At 37.7% G+C, this 16,152-nt stretch overlaps 1 long non-coding RNA gene across 1 annotated transcript in view; it reads right to left on the bottom strand.

The window, feature by feature from the left end:
* Positions 1-8,843: 8,843 nt before the first annotated feature.
* The window catches only part of LOC131280438 (uncharacterized), an 83,754-nt gene continuing 76,445 nt past the window's right edge, over positions 8,844-16,152 (bottom strand). The window contains exon 4 of the long non-coding RNA XR_009188033.1: positions 8,844-8,990. This is a non-coding gene — a long non-coding RNA (uncharacterized lncRNA). The remainder of the gene's footprint in view (positions 8,991-16,152) is intronic.

The raw sequence follows: 16,152 nt of genomic DNA, 5'->3' as shown, positions 1-16,152 counted from the left end.
TGCTAATCAAATGCAAAGGCACTTTAAAGAATTATACATCATGACAAGTGGTTTTTTATCCCAGTTATGCAAGGGTCATTCAACACAAGAAATTCAATGTAAGATACCACATTAATATATTGAAGAAGAAAAAAAAAACATGATCATCCCAACTGATGCAGAAAAGGCACTTTATAAAATACAACATACTTTCTTGATATAACACTCTGAAAGATAGGCATAGAAGGAAACTTTCTCAGCATGGTAAAGAAACATATAAGAAAAACACACAGTTATTTTACTCAATGGTGAAAGACTGAAAGATTTCCTGCTGAGATGTGATCAAGACAAGGATACCCACCATCACCACTGTTAGACAATATTGTGCTAGAAATTCTAATTAGAGCAATTAGGCATGAAAAAAGAATAAAAGGCAACCAAATAGGAAAAGAAGTAAAACTCTCACTATTTGTTGATGATGTGATCCTTTACCTAAAAAATCTTGAAATAGTCATGATAAAGCTGAGAACTAGTAGACAAGTTCAGCAAAGTGACAGGATACAATATTAATATACAAAATCAATAGTGTTTCTTTACACTACTAATGAGCATCCAAAGATGAAGTAAGGAAAAAAATTCTACTTACAATAGAAACTAAAAGAATAAAAAATTTAGGAATAACTTTAACCAAGGATATAAAGGATTTGTATTCAGAAAATTACAAAATATTGCTAAAAGAAATCAAAGATGACCAAAACAAATGGAAGGGGATTCCATGTTCATGGATTGAAAGACTAAATATCATTAAGATGTAAATTCTACCCAAACTTATTTACAAATTCAATGCAACCCCAATAAAAATTCTAACAGCCCTTTTGAAGAAATGAAAAAGCAATTATCAAATTTATTTGAAAGGGTAAGGGGCCCTGAATAGCCAAAAAATATCTTTTAAAAAAACAAAGTTGGAGGACTCTCACTTCCTTTAAAGCATATTACTTAGCTAGAGTGGAAAAAACCACTATGGCACTGGCATAAATATAGACATTGACTAATGGAGCCAAATTGCAAGTTTAGAAATAGACCCTCACATCTACAGTCAATTGATTTTTGACAAAACTGTCAAACCCACACAGCTAGGTCAGAACACTCTATTCAACAAATGGTACTGGGAGAATATATATATATGTCAAAGAAAGAAAGAGAACCCCAATCTGACCCTTGAACAAAAATTAAGTCAAAATGGGTCAGAAATGTAGAGAGATAATAACACTTATTCACTGTTGGTGGGAATGAAGAATGGTACAACCACCGTGGAGGACTATTTGGCAATTCCTAAAGGAGTTGAATATAGATTTACCATGTGACCCAGCAATATCACTACTGAGTATATACCCAGAAGAACTGAGAGCAGTGACAAGAACAGACATCAGCACAGTGATGTTCATAGCAGTGTTATGTCTAAACAAACTGTGGTGTATATACATAATGGATTATTTATTATGCAGCTGTAAGAAGAAATGAAGTCATAAAGCCTATGACAACATGGATGAAATTGGAGGACATTATGTTGAGTAAAGCAAGTCAGACACAAAAGGACAAATGTTGGAAACTGAGGCACAGTGGCCTCACAAGGAGAGACATGCTGTCTCCATGGCTATGCTAACAACCTAAGGAATGCAGTAATTAAGAGTTCCTGGCAAATGGGATGAAGCTGTTCAAGGCTGAAAGAAAAGATAAGCACATACCTTTTGTAGTAAATAGAACACTTAGACTTTGTACCTTGAGATAAGATTTTTTTGAATTCCTTAGACTAAGAGTAACGCTGATATAGTTAACTGCTTGTTGCTGCTGTTGTCATGTAGACTGGGGTATATAGAGAGCCCTTGTAAACAATAAAGTTGTCTGATGAGTCTCTACTCGCAGAATCCCTGATCCCAGCTCTCTCGTTCTTTCATTCTCCTTTTTCTCTTTCTTTCATTCCTGATACCCTTTGGGTCCAAATCTCCAACAGACAATACTGTTTGAGTGTGCTACTATGAACTAAATATATTGTGTAATCTCATGTAATTAATAACCTGAATATGGGACACCAGAAAATAGAATGAGGGCAAAGATTGGAACACTGAGGATTAATTTGTGCAGAATTGGTGAAAAAAAAAAAAAGAGAAGGATGCATGCTAATCTTTGGAAATTAGTAGAAAAGGTGAAAACCCAACATAACGTTTGTGACTAGCAGTACTATTATATGGGTATGAAAGTGGTTTAAGGAGAAAGTCTAAGGTCATGCACATTACTAAAAGGAAAACTAAAAAATGTTACATGGAACTGTATAGGAAAGTCAAACCACATGTGAAATATGAATATGGGTAAAGTTGCTAAATCACAAAGGGAATAGAATATTTTAAAGTTGCACATATAAGACGATTTTTCTTTGAAGCTGAACAAATGTATGTTAATACTACAGGATGTTAATATCAGACCAAAAAAATGACATTATGCTAAGTGAAATAAACCAGACACAAAGTACTACATATTGTATGATTCTGTTTATAAAAAATGTAAATATAAATCAATTTAAAAAGATGAAATTAGATTTGTGGTTATGTAAGACTGGAGAAGGACTGCTAAGGGGAGTGGAATTTTTTTTTTTGGAATAATGAAATTGTTCTAAACTTTTTTGTGGTGATGAATGCACAACATTGTGACTATACCAAAAGCCATTATTATATAGTTTGGATAGCTCATTTGGTATATGAATAAATCTCAATAAAACTGTTTAATAACTAAGTAAATAACTGAGCAAGAATAGCCAGAAATAGTATCTATGTACAGGAGGGGAAGCATAGAGAGATTGAGATGTGAAGAATTTTCCTGTTTTTTTGTCTGTTTTTTGTTTATGATTATTATTGAAATAATGAAAATGTTCTAATAATGATTGAAGTGATGAATGCACAACTATGTGATTATACCAAATACCATTGATTACACACTTTGGATTAATTGTATGTTTTATTATGTATCAATAAAATTGATTTGTTTAAAAAATGAATCAAAGACCTAAATATAAAAGCTAGAACTATATCTTAGTTTGCCAAAGGGCTATCAATACAAAGTACCAGATATGAGTTGGCTCTTATATTGGGAATTTTATTAGGGGAAAATCTTACAGTTCTAAGGCCATAAAATATCCAAATCAAATCACCATTAGAGATGCTTTCTCACCAAAGTCAGCTACTGCTGATAATGATGTACTACCTATGATGAAGCAAGATTGCAGCTGATCTCTGCTGAGGTCCCTGCCTTCTCCTCCAGGCTTTACTGTCTCTCAGAGTTGTGGGCAACCAGGCATAGGATTTGTCTCTTTCTGACCTCCTCTCTCAGTCTTGGCTGCTCCACCATCTTCCCAAGTTGCGCTATGGGAGTTCATGCATATGGCAGAGCACATTTCCTCAGCCTTGAGCTGCTCCATGGACCCAGCCTCAGGAGGTTTCATGCTTCAGCTTCAGCCTCAGCTGCTAGCAATCTTAGACTCCTCTCTCTCACACTACCAGATCAGAATAGTAGCTTCCTTTCTGTGTCTTTTCCTATGTATCTCTATTTCTATAAGGTCCAGCAAGGGGGCAGATACCCAGCTTGTGTCACCCCTCACTGATGTAGTCCAATCAAAAGCCCTAATGTGATCTATTCAAGTGATCCAATTAAAGTCCTCTTAACTGAATTTAATGCCATCAGACCACAGAAATGGATTCATTCAAAAACAATCTCTTTTTGGGATTCACCAAATTTAAACTGTCATAAACTATAAAACTCCTAGAAGGAAATGTAAAGAAATATCTTCAAGATCTTGTGCAAGATACGTTTCTTAAGCTTTATGTCCAATGCCCAAACAATGAAAGAAAAAAACAGATAAATGGGACCTCCTCAAAATTAAACCCCTTTGTGTTTCAAATGACTTTGTCAAGAAAGTGAAAAGTCAGGCTACTAAATGAGAGAAATTTTCAGAAGCCACAAATATGATAAGGGTGTATTTCCATGTTACATTAAGAGATCATGCAACTCAATGATAAAAAGACAAGCAACACAATTTAAAAATGGGCAAAAGACTTAAATGGACATTTTTCCAAATGGTCAAAAACCCATGAAAAAATGTTCATCTTCACAGCTGTTAGGGAAATGCAGATCAAAACTACAATGAGATATCCTTTCATGCCTTACAGAATAGCCATTATTAAAAAAAGGAAAAAAAGAAAAATAAAAGTGCTGGACAGGGTGTGGAGAAATATGAATATTCCATCACTATCGGTGGGAATGGAGAATGATGCAGCCTTTGTAGAAAACAGTTTGGAAGTTCCTTAGGAAGTTAAATAAATATAGATCTGCTTTATGATCCAACAATCCCACTACTAGGATATATTCAGAAGAACTGAAAGAAGGAATGCAAACAGACATTTTCACATTAGTATTCATAATGGCATTATTCACAATGGCTAACAGATGGAAATAGCCCAAGTGTCCATCAGCCAATGAATGCATAAACAAAATGTAGTATATACGTTCAACAGGATATCATTCAGCTATAAGAAGAAATGAAGTCAGAATGCATATGACAACCTGGATGAACCTTGAGTAAAATGAGCCAGACAAAAAAGGACAAATATTGTATGGTCTCGCTACAATGAACCAAATGTGATGAGTAAAATCATGGAGGTAAACTCTCAAGTATAGGTTACTAGGAGATAGACTGTGGGTTGAGAAGGGGGAGCTGATACTTAAAGTAGAAATTTTAATAAGGTTTATTATAAAAGTATAGAAATGAATAGAGTTGATGGTAACAAATTATAGTGAGTAAAACTAACACTACTGACTTATAAATGTGATTGTGGCTAAAGGGTATTCAAGAGTTGTAAATGCCAGTTGAAAAAAGCTAGAGGTTAATCTAGGGACTATGTAATATAATGATTTTGGTGGTGGAAGAGGATTGTGGTTAATAGTATAAATACAAGAATGCTCTTCTATTACAAGGTGTTAAGAAAATGGTGATACATGGGATAATGTATAACTAATGTAACATGAACTATAGTTAACAGTAATATTGCAATATTTTTGCAGCAATGGCAAAGAAGATACTATATCCGTTCTAAAGGTATAAGGGGTATGGGCTTTTTCCTTTTGGAGTAATAAAAGCATTCTAAAATTGACTGAAGTGATGACAGCACAATTCTGTGATAAAACTGAATATATACTTTGATGTACTGTACAAGGAATGTGAATGTATAACACAGTGAACCCTATCGTGAATGAAGGACTTTGGTTAACAGTAATGCATAAAAACATTTTCTCATGATCTGTAGCAAATATACTAATACATGACAATAATAGGGTGATTTGTGGAAAAAACAAACCAAATGTAAAATATGGACTATAGTTAGCAGCAATATTTTGACATTGCTCTTTCATCATATGTAACAAATATTCTACAACAATGCAAGGTGTTGGTGGTGGTGAGATCTATGGGAATCCTGTATGCTATGCATGATTGTTTTGTAAACTCAAAACTTCTCTAATTAAAAAAGTAAATGAAAGCAAAAAGTCCCTACCCAGCATTTCCACTCCAACAGATAATAGTACCTGTGTTCACTGATAGACATATTTATTACATCTTTTCCATAACAGCACAAAACTGGAACCAATCCAAGCACCCATTAAATATAGAACAATAAAATGTGGTATTTTCTTAACAACTTTATTGAATTATGTGGCAATTTGAAATTATTTTATGAATCCCAAAAACAAAAACATTATGTTTGTAAATTAATCTATCTGTCTGGATATGATACCCTTCAGTTGTATTAAACTCAGTTGAGAGGCCCTTGATTAGATTACTTGATAAGATTACTTTTGGGCTTTGGATTGGACTAAGTTGGTGAGGTGTGACTTATGTTGAGTCCCAGCACCCTTGCTGGGTCTGATATAAACGGACTCACTCAAACAGACACAGGAAGAGAGAGCTTGCAATTTTTGATCCTGCTATGTGACAGAAAGTAGAGGTTCAAACAGCTGAGGACTCCGGGGGTAGATGAGCCATTTTCCTGATAGCTGACAACTGAACTTGGGAAGAGAGCAGAATAGCCAAGAATGATATAGGAGTCCCAGAAAGAAATAAACCCTATGCCAGGAGAGAGAGGACTGCAGGATCACTTAAGCACAAAATCCTAAGAGGCTGGGCCAAAGGAGCAGCTCAAGAGGAAAAGGGTGAGCCCAGAAGGGAAGGCTGAAACCTGGGCAGAGATCAGCAGCCATCTTGCTTCATAAGGTGGAAACACTCCAGGATCAACAGTAGCTGACTTTGAGAAAGCATCTCTGATGGTGCCTCAGTTTAGACTTTTCATGGCCTTGGAGCTATAAGATTTTACCCCCAAATAAATTCCCTTTATAAAAGCCAGCAGATTTCTGGTACTTTGTATCAGCATTCCTTTGGCAAACTAAAATAAAGCATAATTTACATAGCATAAAATTCACCAAGTTAAAAGTAAAATTCAATGACTTTATTAAATTTACTAAGTTGTGCAATGATAACCATAATCAAGTTTTAGAATATTTCTATCACTGCTAAAATCTCTCTCATGTTCATTTATACTTAATCCCTGTTCTCATTCAGCCCCTGGCAACCACAAATCCATTTTCTATCTCTACAAAGTTGCCCAATTGTGATATATTCTTACAACTAAAATAAATTGTAGCATATTCTTATAAGGAAAAAAATTATAGATATATATAACAATGATGAATCTCACAGGCATAACAATTAATATATAAATAGCTAAAATTTTTACAAAGTATTGCTATGTGATTCCATTTATGGAATTTCAAGAACAGGCAAAAAAATTCATAATAATAAAAGTTAGAATAATGGTTGTCTTTGAGAGGCATATTACTTGGAGGAGAAGGCATATTACTTGAGGTGGTGGAAATATTCTATATGTTGATCTAGGTGGTGGTCACATGAGTGTATTAGTCAGCCAAAGAGGTACTGATGCAAAATACCAGAAATAAGTTGGTTTTCATAAAGGGTATTTATTTGTGGTAGAAGCTTACAGTTACCAGGCCATAAAGCATTAGTTACTTCCCTCACCAAAGTCTGTCACCATGTGTTGGAGCAAGATGGCTGCCCACATCTGTAAGGGTTCAGCCTCCTGGGTTCCTCTCTTCCGGGGGGCTCATTTCTCTCTGGGCTCAGCTACTCTGCTTTCTCCACAAGGCCAGCTGTAGACATCAGGTGAACAGCTTGTCTTTCTTCCCAGGGCTTCTGCCATGTCTAATCGAGCCTTGTCTCTTCTCCTCTGTTTCCTTACTTCCCAGGTTCCAGCATCCAAAACTCAAAACTCTAAACTTCTCTGGAGTGTTTCTCTATGAGTCCCCACCCACCAACGGGGCGGGGACTCAACATCCTACTGAAGTGGTCCAATCAGTGTCTCAGTCATTATTAGTGAAACCTCTGAATCCGATATAATCTAATATACCCTGAGAGACAGACCAGTTTACAAACATAATCCAGTATCAATTTTTGGAATTCATAAATAATATTATCCTGCTACATATGAGTATATACATATGTAAAAATTAATGAGCCAATTCATTTAAATTTTTAATACATCTCCATAAAAAATTTTGAGGAAAATAAGCCCATACTTATTTCAATGTTTCTTACATCTTTCTTACCTCACTCTTTCTTCCCCCTCACTTTTGTTTCTAAGTTGAAATTGAATTTCCTAAGAAATGCTACTGAAATGATAGTTATTTAGTTTAAAGACCAGGTAAAAGATAGATCAAATGTCATGAACTCATTTTCTCTACTCTCAACTAGACTACATTTCTTTAGTGATGTATTATAATGGATATCTTATGAGAAGAATTGGTTTGGGAAAATAAACAAAACAACAATGACAAAAAATAAAATACCCACTTTAGTTGAAATTAGCTATATAGCCAGTACTTCAGCAAAACTTTTAGAACTTTCTTGAAAAAAGAGATAAAGAATTTGCCATTCAAGCTGTTCAATTACTTAAATTTTTTGCATGCCTCCTTCTTTAAAGTATATAATCTATCATTTATAAGATAACAAACTTGAAAGACTTCTTCTGAAAACTTTTCACATCTTACAGTGGCACATGCTACTTAGATGTTAGAAGACTTGTTTGAATATCACAAAGTATCTGAAATTCAAAATCAATAATGTAACAAGGAGTAAAACCTCTGATTATGTACCCACTGCAACCAGCTACACAGAAGTCATTCAAGGCAACCAGGCACTACAAACCCAATTCTAAATATACTGTTAAAAGAAGGACAGTAACACCACTTATTATTTATATAACCATATTCTCTAGGAAATCTCATCCATTTGAAACCAATTAATCCAACCCTATCACAACACCTATGCACAGCTTAAATAGTCACTGTTCATTTGAGGGGACATGGGAGAGCAGGTTTACTGACTCTCCAAGATCTTCTAGCATCACTCAATAAGATGCTTTAATAATACAGCCATTTTCAAAAGAGAGCTACTCAATCAGTTAGTGGCAAATCTGAAAAGAATTCTCAGGACCCTTTTATTAAGAAATCAGAGTATTGTCTCATGTTCAAGCTATGTGCTTTCTCATTCTACATCTGGTTCCAGATTAAAACCAAAGGATAAAATCTATCAAATTCTACTCAGAATAATTATAGTGTTTGTAAGACTGTGACCTTATTTAGGTATTAGTCAATAATCTTTTAACTGTAAGTAACAAAAAAAATTCCACCTGGTTGTAAAAACAAAAGTTCATTTATTAATAAATGTTTTAGTTTGTTGAAAAGCTGCTGGGAGCAGTGTATCAGAAATCTTTTGGCTTTTATAATGGGAATTTATTATGTTAAAATGCTTACAGTTCTGAAGCTGTGCAAATGTCCAAATCAAGGCATCATCAGAGATGTTGTCTCACTGAAGGCTGGCTGCTGGCGATCCTGGACTCCTGCCACAGAGCAAGACACAATTGCAGTTCTGCCATCTGAGTCTCTGCCTCCTCCTCAAGACTTTCTTTTTCCCCATATTCATGCATTTGGCTTGTCTCTCCCCATTCCTCTGGGCCTCGTCTCTCTCAGCCTCTCTGGGTTTCTCTGTCTCTGACACTGTTTTCTCTATGTGTCTCTGCTTTTAGACCTCCATTTATAAAGGACTCCAGCAACAGGACCAAACCCACTGTTTTGGACAGGCTTCTCAAGGGAGACTGAATCAGCAGGAGATATCTGTAAATAGTATGAGGTTTTATAAAATTCTCTCACATGACCATGGGGATGCACAAGTCCAATTCCACAGGCAGGATGCAAACCAGGCCTCTGATGAAAGCTCAATGGAGGTCCTTGATAAGCTCCCAGGAGACTTTGGTTGTCCAAAGATGAGCTGGGAAATTCTCTCTGAATGCTGAAATCATTTCCCCTTTTAAGGCATTCAACTGATTGAATAAAACATCACTCATTGCTGATGGCAATCTCCCTGGTTTATTGTAGATGTAGGTGGAATCAGCTATCTATGCAGTAAACTCACTGATGACTAAAGTCCAAAAATGTTCTTGTATTACAGTTAGCCCAGTGCTTGCTTGACCAAACAGCTAGGGACAATTACCTGGCTGAGTTGACAGATTAGCTTAACCATCACACCCATCCTGGGTCACACCTCACTGAGGCAATCCATTCAAAGGCCCCCCCAACTGAATCCAATTCAATCAAAGAGTCCCACACCCATGGGAATGGATTAGCTCCAATAACAAGATCTTTTCTGGGATTCACAAAAAACTCTTCAAACTGTCACAGTAAGTACCTAAGAGTTGATGGTTTAGTCTTTGTAATAATTAATTTCATGTGTCAACTTAGCTAAGTTAAGGTGTCCAGTTGTTTCTTCAGGCAAGCACTGACCTGAATGTTACTGTGAAGGTTTTTCATAGATTGACTGGCATCTGTAATCAGTTGATTGCATCTATGGCTGAGTAGCTCTACATTCAATAAAGAAGACTACCCTCAGTTGGAGTTCTTGAAGCCAGAACTGAGAATTTCAGAAAATAGAAAGAATTTCTGTAAGTACTTGAGCTGGCCAGCTTCTCCTGGGTAATCCAACTACACTTTCATTGATGATTCCAATTTGTGTCCTGCCCTACAGAATTCAGATCTGCCAATCTCCATGGATGCCACAAATCTCAATATTTACATAAATAAATATACATACACACACATAAACACACATACATCCTGTCAGTTCTATTTCTCTGGAAAACAATGACTGGCACAGTACTGATTTCAGGCATAGCTGGATTCAGGTCTGCTCTCCTCCACCTTATCTCTTTCTCTGCTTCTTTATGTGTTGACCTCAATTTCTTTTACAGAAGACCATGACTTCAGTAACTTCAAAGAACTTACCATTTCAATACTATTTACAATCCAAAAGAAAATTTGACTCTCTCGCTCTAGAATTGATAGATCAAATCTATGAGCCCACTTTTGGGTCACGTGACTATCCTTGAACAACTCACTGCAACCAAGAGGAGAACCAAGTGATCTACTTGACTGCTCAGGTCATATACGCACTTCTGGGCCAGACCACAGAACACCCAATGACATAGAGCTTCCACAGACCACATGGAGTTGAGGAGAGGACATTTTTAAAAATCAGCATGCTAGTACTGAGGGAGGAAGAAATGGTGAGCAATCCAAAACAACAGATGTCCACTTTTGTCATCACACATGTGATCTAATTCTTTCCATGTACTCAGAAGAGATTTTTTTTTTTTTTTTTTTTTTTTGGTCTTCTCTAGAGTGGTAGTAGAAAGTATTACTGTTGTGGGCCTTCACAAAAACTGAAAGTCATTTGAGTGACTCAACTATAGTGGGAAATAATAGATTACACATATTGCTTCACAAACTTGCTACTAAAAATTACAAAATTTCCTTGGGAAAAATTTAGTCCTCCATTCATGCTGAAACAGTATATTTTGGCAATTGAATTGACACAGGCTTTTAGACATAGATATTTTAAATTGGCTACATCAAAATGAAGATCAAGAGATGTAAAAAGTTTTGTTGCTGCTGTTGTGTTTTTTAACCAAGTTTAAATTGTAAGTGATACATCTGAGATTTAATTCATCTACCAACTTTGCCACACCTGTTGAAGCTGGGAGGTGGGTAAAGCTGACAGATGGCCCAAGTATGTCTTTTCTGAACATTATTTGTGATTTAAAATATATATATATATATATATATATATATATATATATATATATATGAGAGATAAATGAACTAGAAGAAAATTTAGATAAAATATTTATATACACCTGGGATGTCAAAACATTGCTAAAGTGGAATATCAAAGTCAAAATATGTAAAGATGGATAGACTTGACTGCCACAGTGAAAATAACCATTAACAAAGTTAAAGTAAAATATGAAACTAATGAAAAAACTTAAAGCATATATAATGGACAGAGGATTAATATCTTTAATATAATAAGAGCTTTTTCAAATCAGTAATAAAAGGCAAATATCACAATAGAAAAATAGGCAAAGAATAAGTAGAAATAATTTACAAAAGAAGTAAATGAAGAAACATAGTCCATAACCATATGAAGAGATGCTCAAATTCACTACTGATCAAGGAAATAAAAAGCAAAATTATCTGATTTTACTTATATTGACAAATATTAAAATTCTTAATAATATCAACACTATTAGATGTTTATATTGTAAGCTTTTCAGGAAAGCCATTTTGCGTTATGCATAATTTTAAAAGTATATGAGTCGATATGGCTCAAGCAGTTTAGCCCCCACCTCCCACAAGGGAGGTCCCAGTTTCAGTTCCTGGTGCCTCCTGGAAAAAAACAAAACAAACAACAAGCAAAACAAACAAAAAAACCCAACTTAGAGAAGCTGATATAGCTCAGTGGTTGAGCGCAGGTTTCTCACAAAAGAGATCGTGGGATACAATCCCTGGCCCCATTCCAGAGGAAGAGAAAGTGATCATTTTATTGCTGATCAAGAAGTGTCCCCATTAGGTAATGCTGAGGTCCCCAAGGATCTCCTGACACAAAGGATCATAGTGGATGGGAGAGGGGAACCCAGTTCACCAAACAAATGAATGGTGTGTTCATATTTTATTTTTTATTTTTTCAAGTATATATATGTGAAGTACATTAAAAGTGATTATATCTGGGTGGTAGGACTATAGTTGATTTTTTTCACTTCTAATAACTCATAATGATGTGGGCTATGGGTGGGGGGCTCTTTGTCTCTTCGGAGATAACCTTAACCTAAGCTGTCTGTCCTGACTTGTGGGTGTGGGATGATGAGAGGCTGCAGTCCTGCTCTTGGTGACCATGGCAATGACTCCAGTTCCAGGAAACAGTTTATCAATGCAAACTCTATAAACTTTGAATATTCAGGGGAAATGCAAACCAAATGGGCTAAAAGCTTATCTAGAATGTATGAAATCCATGCTAGAAGCTTACCTAGGATGTAGAAGATATATGTTAATTCAAGCCTATTGAGAGCTGAAACAAAAGAACCATTTGGCCTTTCCTCTCTGTATAAAAGAGACTCAAAAATCTTGTTCCGGGCTCGGGATTGAAGCAGAAAGCTCCCAAGTCCGGCCCTCCGTCAATAAACCATTTTTCCTTCTCAAAATCATTCCTGAACGGGCGCCTGGGGAATGTCTAAATGCTCATTCTGCCAGAGTGGGTGACACCATGGGGTAGAAACCCAAGTAGTGAGAGTGGGGGTGGACCCACATCCTGGGGAGGACTAATGCCATCCAATAGAGGGAACTGTATCCCTCGAGAGAAAGGGTGGCTCCCAGGGCATTGGGGCAGTTGAGCAAGTTAGGCCCTGAACACTATTCCATCTATCTCTGGAAGTGGCTCCTCAGGAAACGGAGGTTGGCTATCACTGAGGGCACCAAGGTGGAAGGGAAAATGGACGTTAAATGTGTGGAACCAAAGTAAATGGGGGGTAAGAGAGGAGTTTCTTGAGAGTACACAAAGATGGATATAAAACATGTAATATTACACCATAACATATAGGAGATGACAGACTGATAATGTAAACCATAATGTAAAACATAGGATAACTAAAAATGTAAAGAACTGTGTATCCTAAAGTATGCACCATAATGTAAGCACAGATGTCACCTTGTTAGAAAGCTAATGTCTCAGACTCTGTACATCACTTTAAGTAAATATGATATGAATAGGGCGTAAGAGTATCACTGTGGAAGGGAAAAGGTTTTCTGGTGGATGTGTGGGAGTGCTGTATATTATATATATACATTGCTGTGGTCTAGGACTCCTGTGAAGAAAAGCTGAATAATTAGGGAGGGGGGGGAAAAAAAAAAGAAAAAAATAGGATGTGGAATTTTTTCAAGTCAACATTCTTTATCTAAGTTCTTTATCTAACTTTATCCAAGTTCTTTATCTATCCTTTAAACTCATCGCTATATGCCATTCCCTAGTAAGGGACCATGACATTATATTGGGCTTCAAATTTCGGGGAGTTCTGGATCACAGAGTGTTTCAACAATGGCAATGGAGGGATACTGGTATGGGATACCAATGACAGGTGATATATGACTGACAGGGAGCTGTACAGAACATATGTCCAGGGTGCATGGTAATGTTTGGATATACTCATAGTGGCAACAATTAAAAACCACAGTAGGGGGGGTACTGGGTTCCTGGCCAGTGGTGCTCTGTCGTGGTCCCTAGGGGAGCAGCGACAGTCTCCCAGGTACAGTGGTGGGGACCGGGAGGGAGTGAGGGTTCAACAGTGAGCCCCAGATGCTAATGACTATGCTTGTGAGCTGATAAACCCAAAATAAGAACAAGGCCTAGAGCAACTTTGTGCCTGGGAATTTCCTTCTGTCAGCCTTCATGTTACTCAAATGTGGCCAGTCTCGAAGCCAAACTCAGCATGTAAATGCAATGCCTTCCCCCCAGCGCGGGACATGACACCCGGGGATGAGCCTCCCTGGCAACGAGGGACCACTATCAACTACCAACTGATGATGCAACTGGAAAATGACCTTATACGGAAGGTTCAATGCGGATCAGCAGAATATCCATGTCTACATAAAATACCATGACTTTAAAATGCTGTTTGACCTAAAGTAAGGGGGAAATGGAAAGGAGAAATGAGTTTATATGGCTACGAGTTTCTAAAAAAGAGTCTGGAGGCTGGCAGAAGGTTTGCCCTCATGCACAACTGAGCAGAGTCAGAGAGACAGATAAAGCAGATACAACCCCCAGATATTGGTTCCCTTGAGGGCTAAAGAGACCCATGGGAGTTATGGTCATGGCCGATGGGGTTAACTACCAGGGCAGATGGCCCCTCTTTGGAAATGGTGTTTATGTGTGATGAATCTGGACTCAGATGGGATCTCCCTTCATAAGACTTTCATGCTAATGTGCTGGAGGTGCAGTTAATGTTGGGGTTTAAGATATATTTAGGGGATTTGAATCTCTGGACTGACAATGTGATAGCCAGATCCTGAGCCTCAACAGACTCCAGCACCTACAATCTGATTTATTGGACTTACCACACTCAGCTAAGATGGAGTTGAAGAAGGACAACCACCACACCATGGAGCCTAGAGTGATTACAACTGAAAATGGGAGGATTGCATCCAGCATCCAGGTGGAATCTGACCCTCCTCTTGACATAGAGGTGCAATGGACACAACCAATCCAATGTCCACATAGAAGAGGTGGCATTGGATTGGGAAAAGTGGACATAATGGACAAAGGGTATGGGGAAAGGCAGGAAGAGATGAGAGGTGGAGGCGTCTGCGGGACATGGAGCTGCCCTGGATGGTGCTTCAGAGGTAATCACCGGACATTGTAAATCCTCACAGGGCCCACTTGATGGAATAGAGGAGAGTATGGGCCATGATGTGAACCAATGTATATGAGGTGCAGAGGTGCCCAAAGATGTACTTACCAAATCCAATGGATGTGTCATGATGATGGGAACGAGTGTTGTTGGGGGGGGGGAGAGAGGGGGTGGGGGGATGGGGTTGAATGGGACCTCACATATATATTTTTAATGTAATATTATTACAAAGTCAATAAAAAATAAAAAAATTTAAAAAAAAAATCATTCCTGAGTCCTGGCTTTTCTATATGCAAATAATTGAACCTCTCTCAAATTCTACAACAATAATATTGTTTCAATCTTTTATAATTAAAAAAGAGGAATATTGATAGCTTCCAGTTAACCAAAATAGCAGCATAAGACACTCCACAGAATCTTTGAACACAAAAACTGGCAGAGCCGTCTTCCTCAAACTTCTGGAAAACATTTAAAGTGATTCAGTAATTGGGTGAAGACTGAATTGAGAAAACACAGCTTTGAAAACAGTAGGACCCACAGGTTCTATGGTCAAGGCAGATGGCTCTGGAGTTAGGGCCATGTCAGTTGGCCCTACTTTCGAGTTTGTGTTCCTGAGTATGATGGAGTTGGACTCAGATATAACCTTTCTACACATGCCTCTTCTGTTACTTTTACTGGACCTGTGGTTGGTGTTTGGGTTGGTGTATACTCAGGAGACCTGAATCTCTGAACTGTCTGTCTGATGGCCAGGCCCTGGGCCTCAGCAAACTTGCAGCTCCTACCCCCCGGTTTCTTGGACTTACCCTGGCCAGCTGACAGGAAGGTGAAGAGGATCAGCCACCACACCAGGGAGCCAAGAGTGCCTACAGCTGCAAGCAGGATGTTGCATCCATCATTCATGTGGAATCTAAACCCCCTCTTGATGTAGAGGGGGACCAGACATAGCCATCCCAGGTCCACAAGATAGAGGAATAGAGTATGGATTAGAGTGGACTTACTGGAGTTCTGCTGGGGAACTATTATGATTAGTAAGGGAAGAAATTGTAGTAGTAATGTGGAAAGGGTGGCCACAGTGGCTATTGATAGTCGGGAGAGGGAAGAAGAGATATGGTGTGGGGGCATTTTCAGGATTTGGAGTTGTCCTAGGTGGTGCTGCAGGGATGGATGCTGAACATTGTGTGTCCTGTCATGGCCTCTTGGGTGGACTGGGGGAGAGTGTGGACTACAATGTGGACTACTGTCCATATGCTGGAGCAGTTCCTCAGAATGT

Source organism: Dasypus novemcinctus, chromosome 11 (genome assembly GCF_030445035.2).
Source record: "Dasypus novemcinctus isolate mDasNov1 chromosome 11, mDasNov1.1.hap2, whole genome shotgun sequence".
Lineage (NCBI taxonomy): Eukaryota > Metazoa > Chordata > Mammalia > Cingulata > Dasypodidae > Dasypus > Dasypus novemcinctus.
The sequence above is the reverse complement of the archived record's forward strand: the minus strand, read 5'-3'. Positions and strand labels throughout refer to the sequence as shown.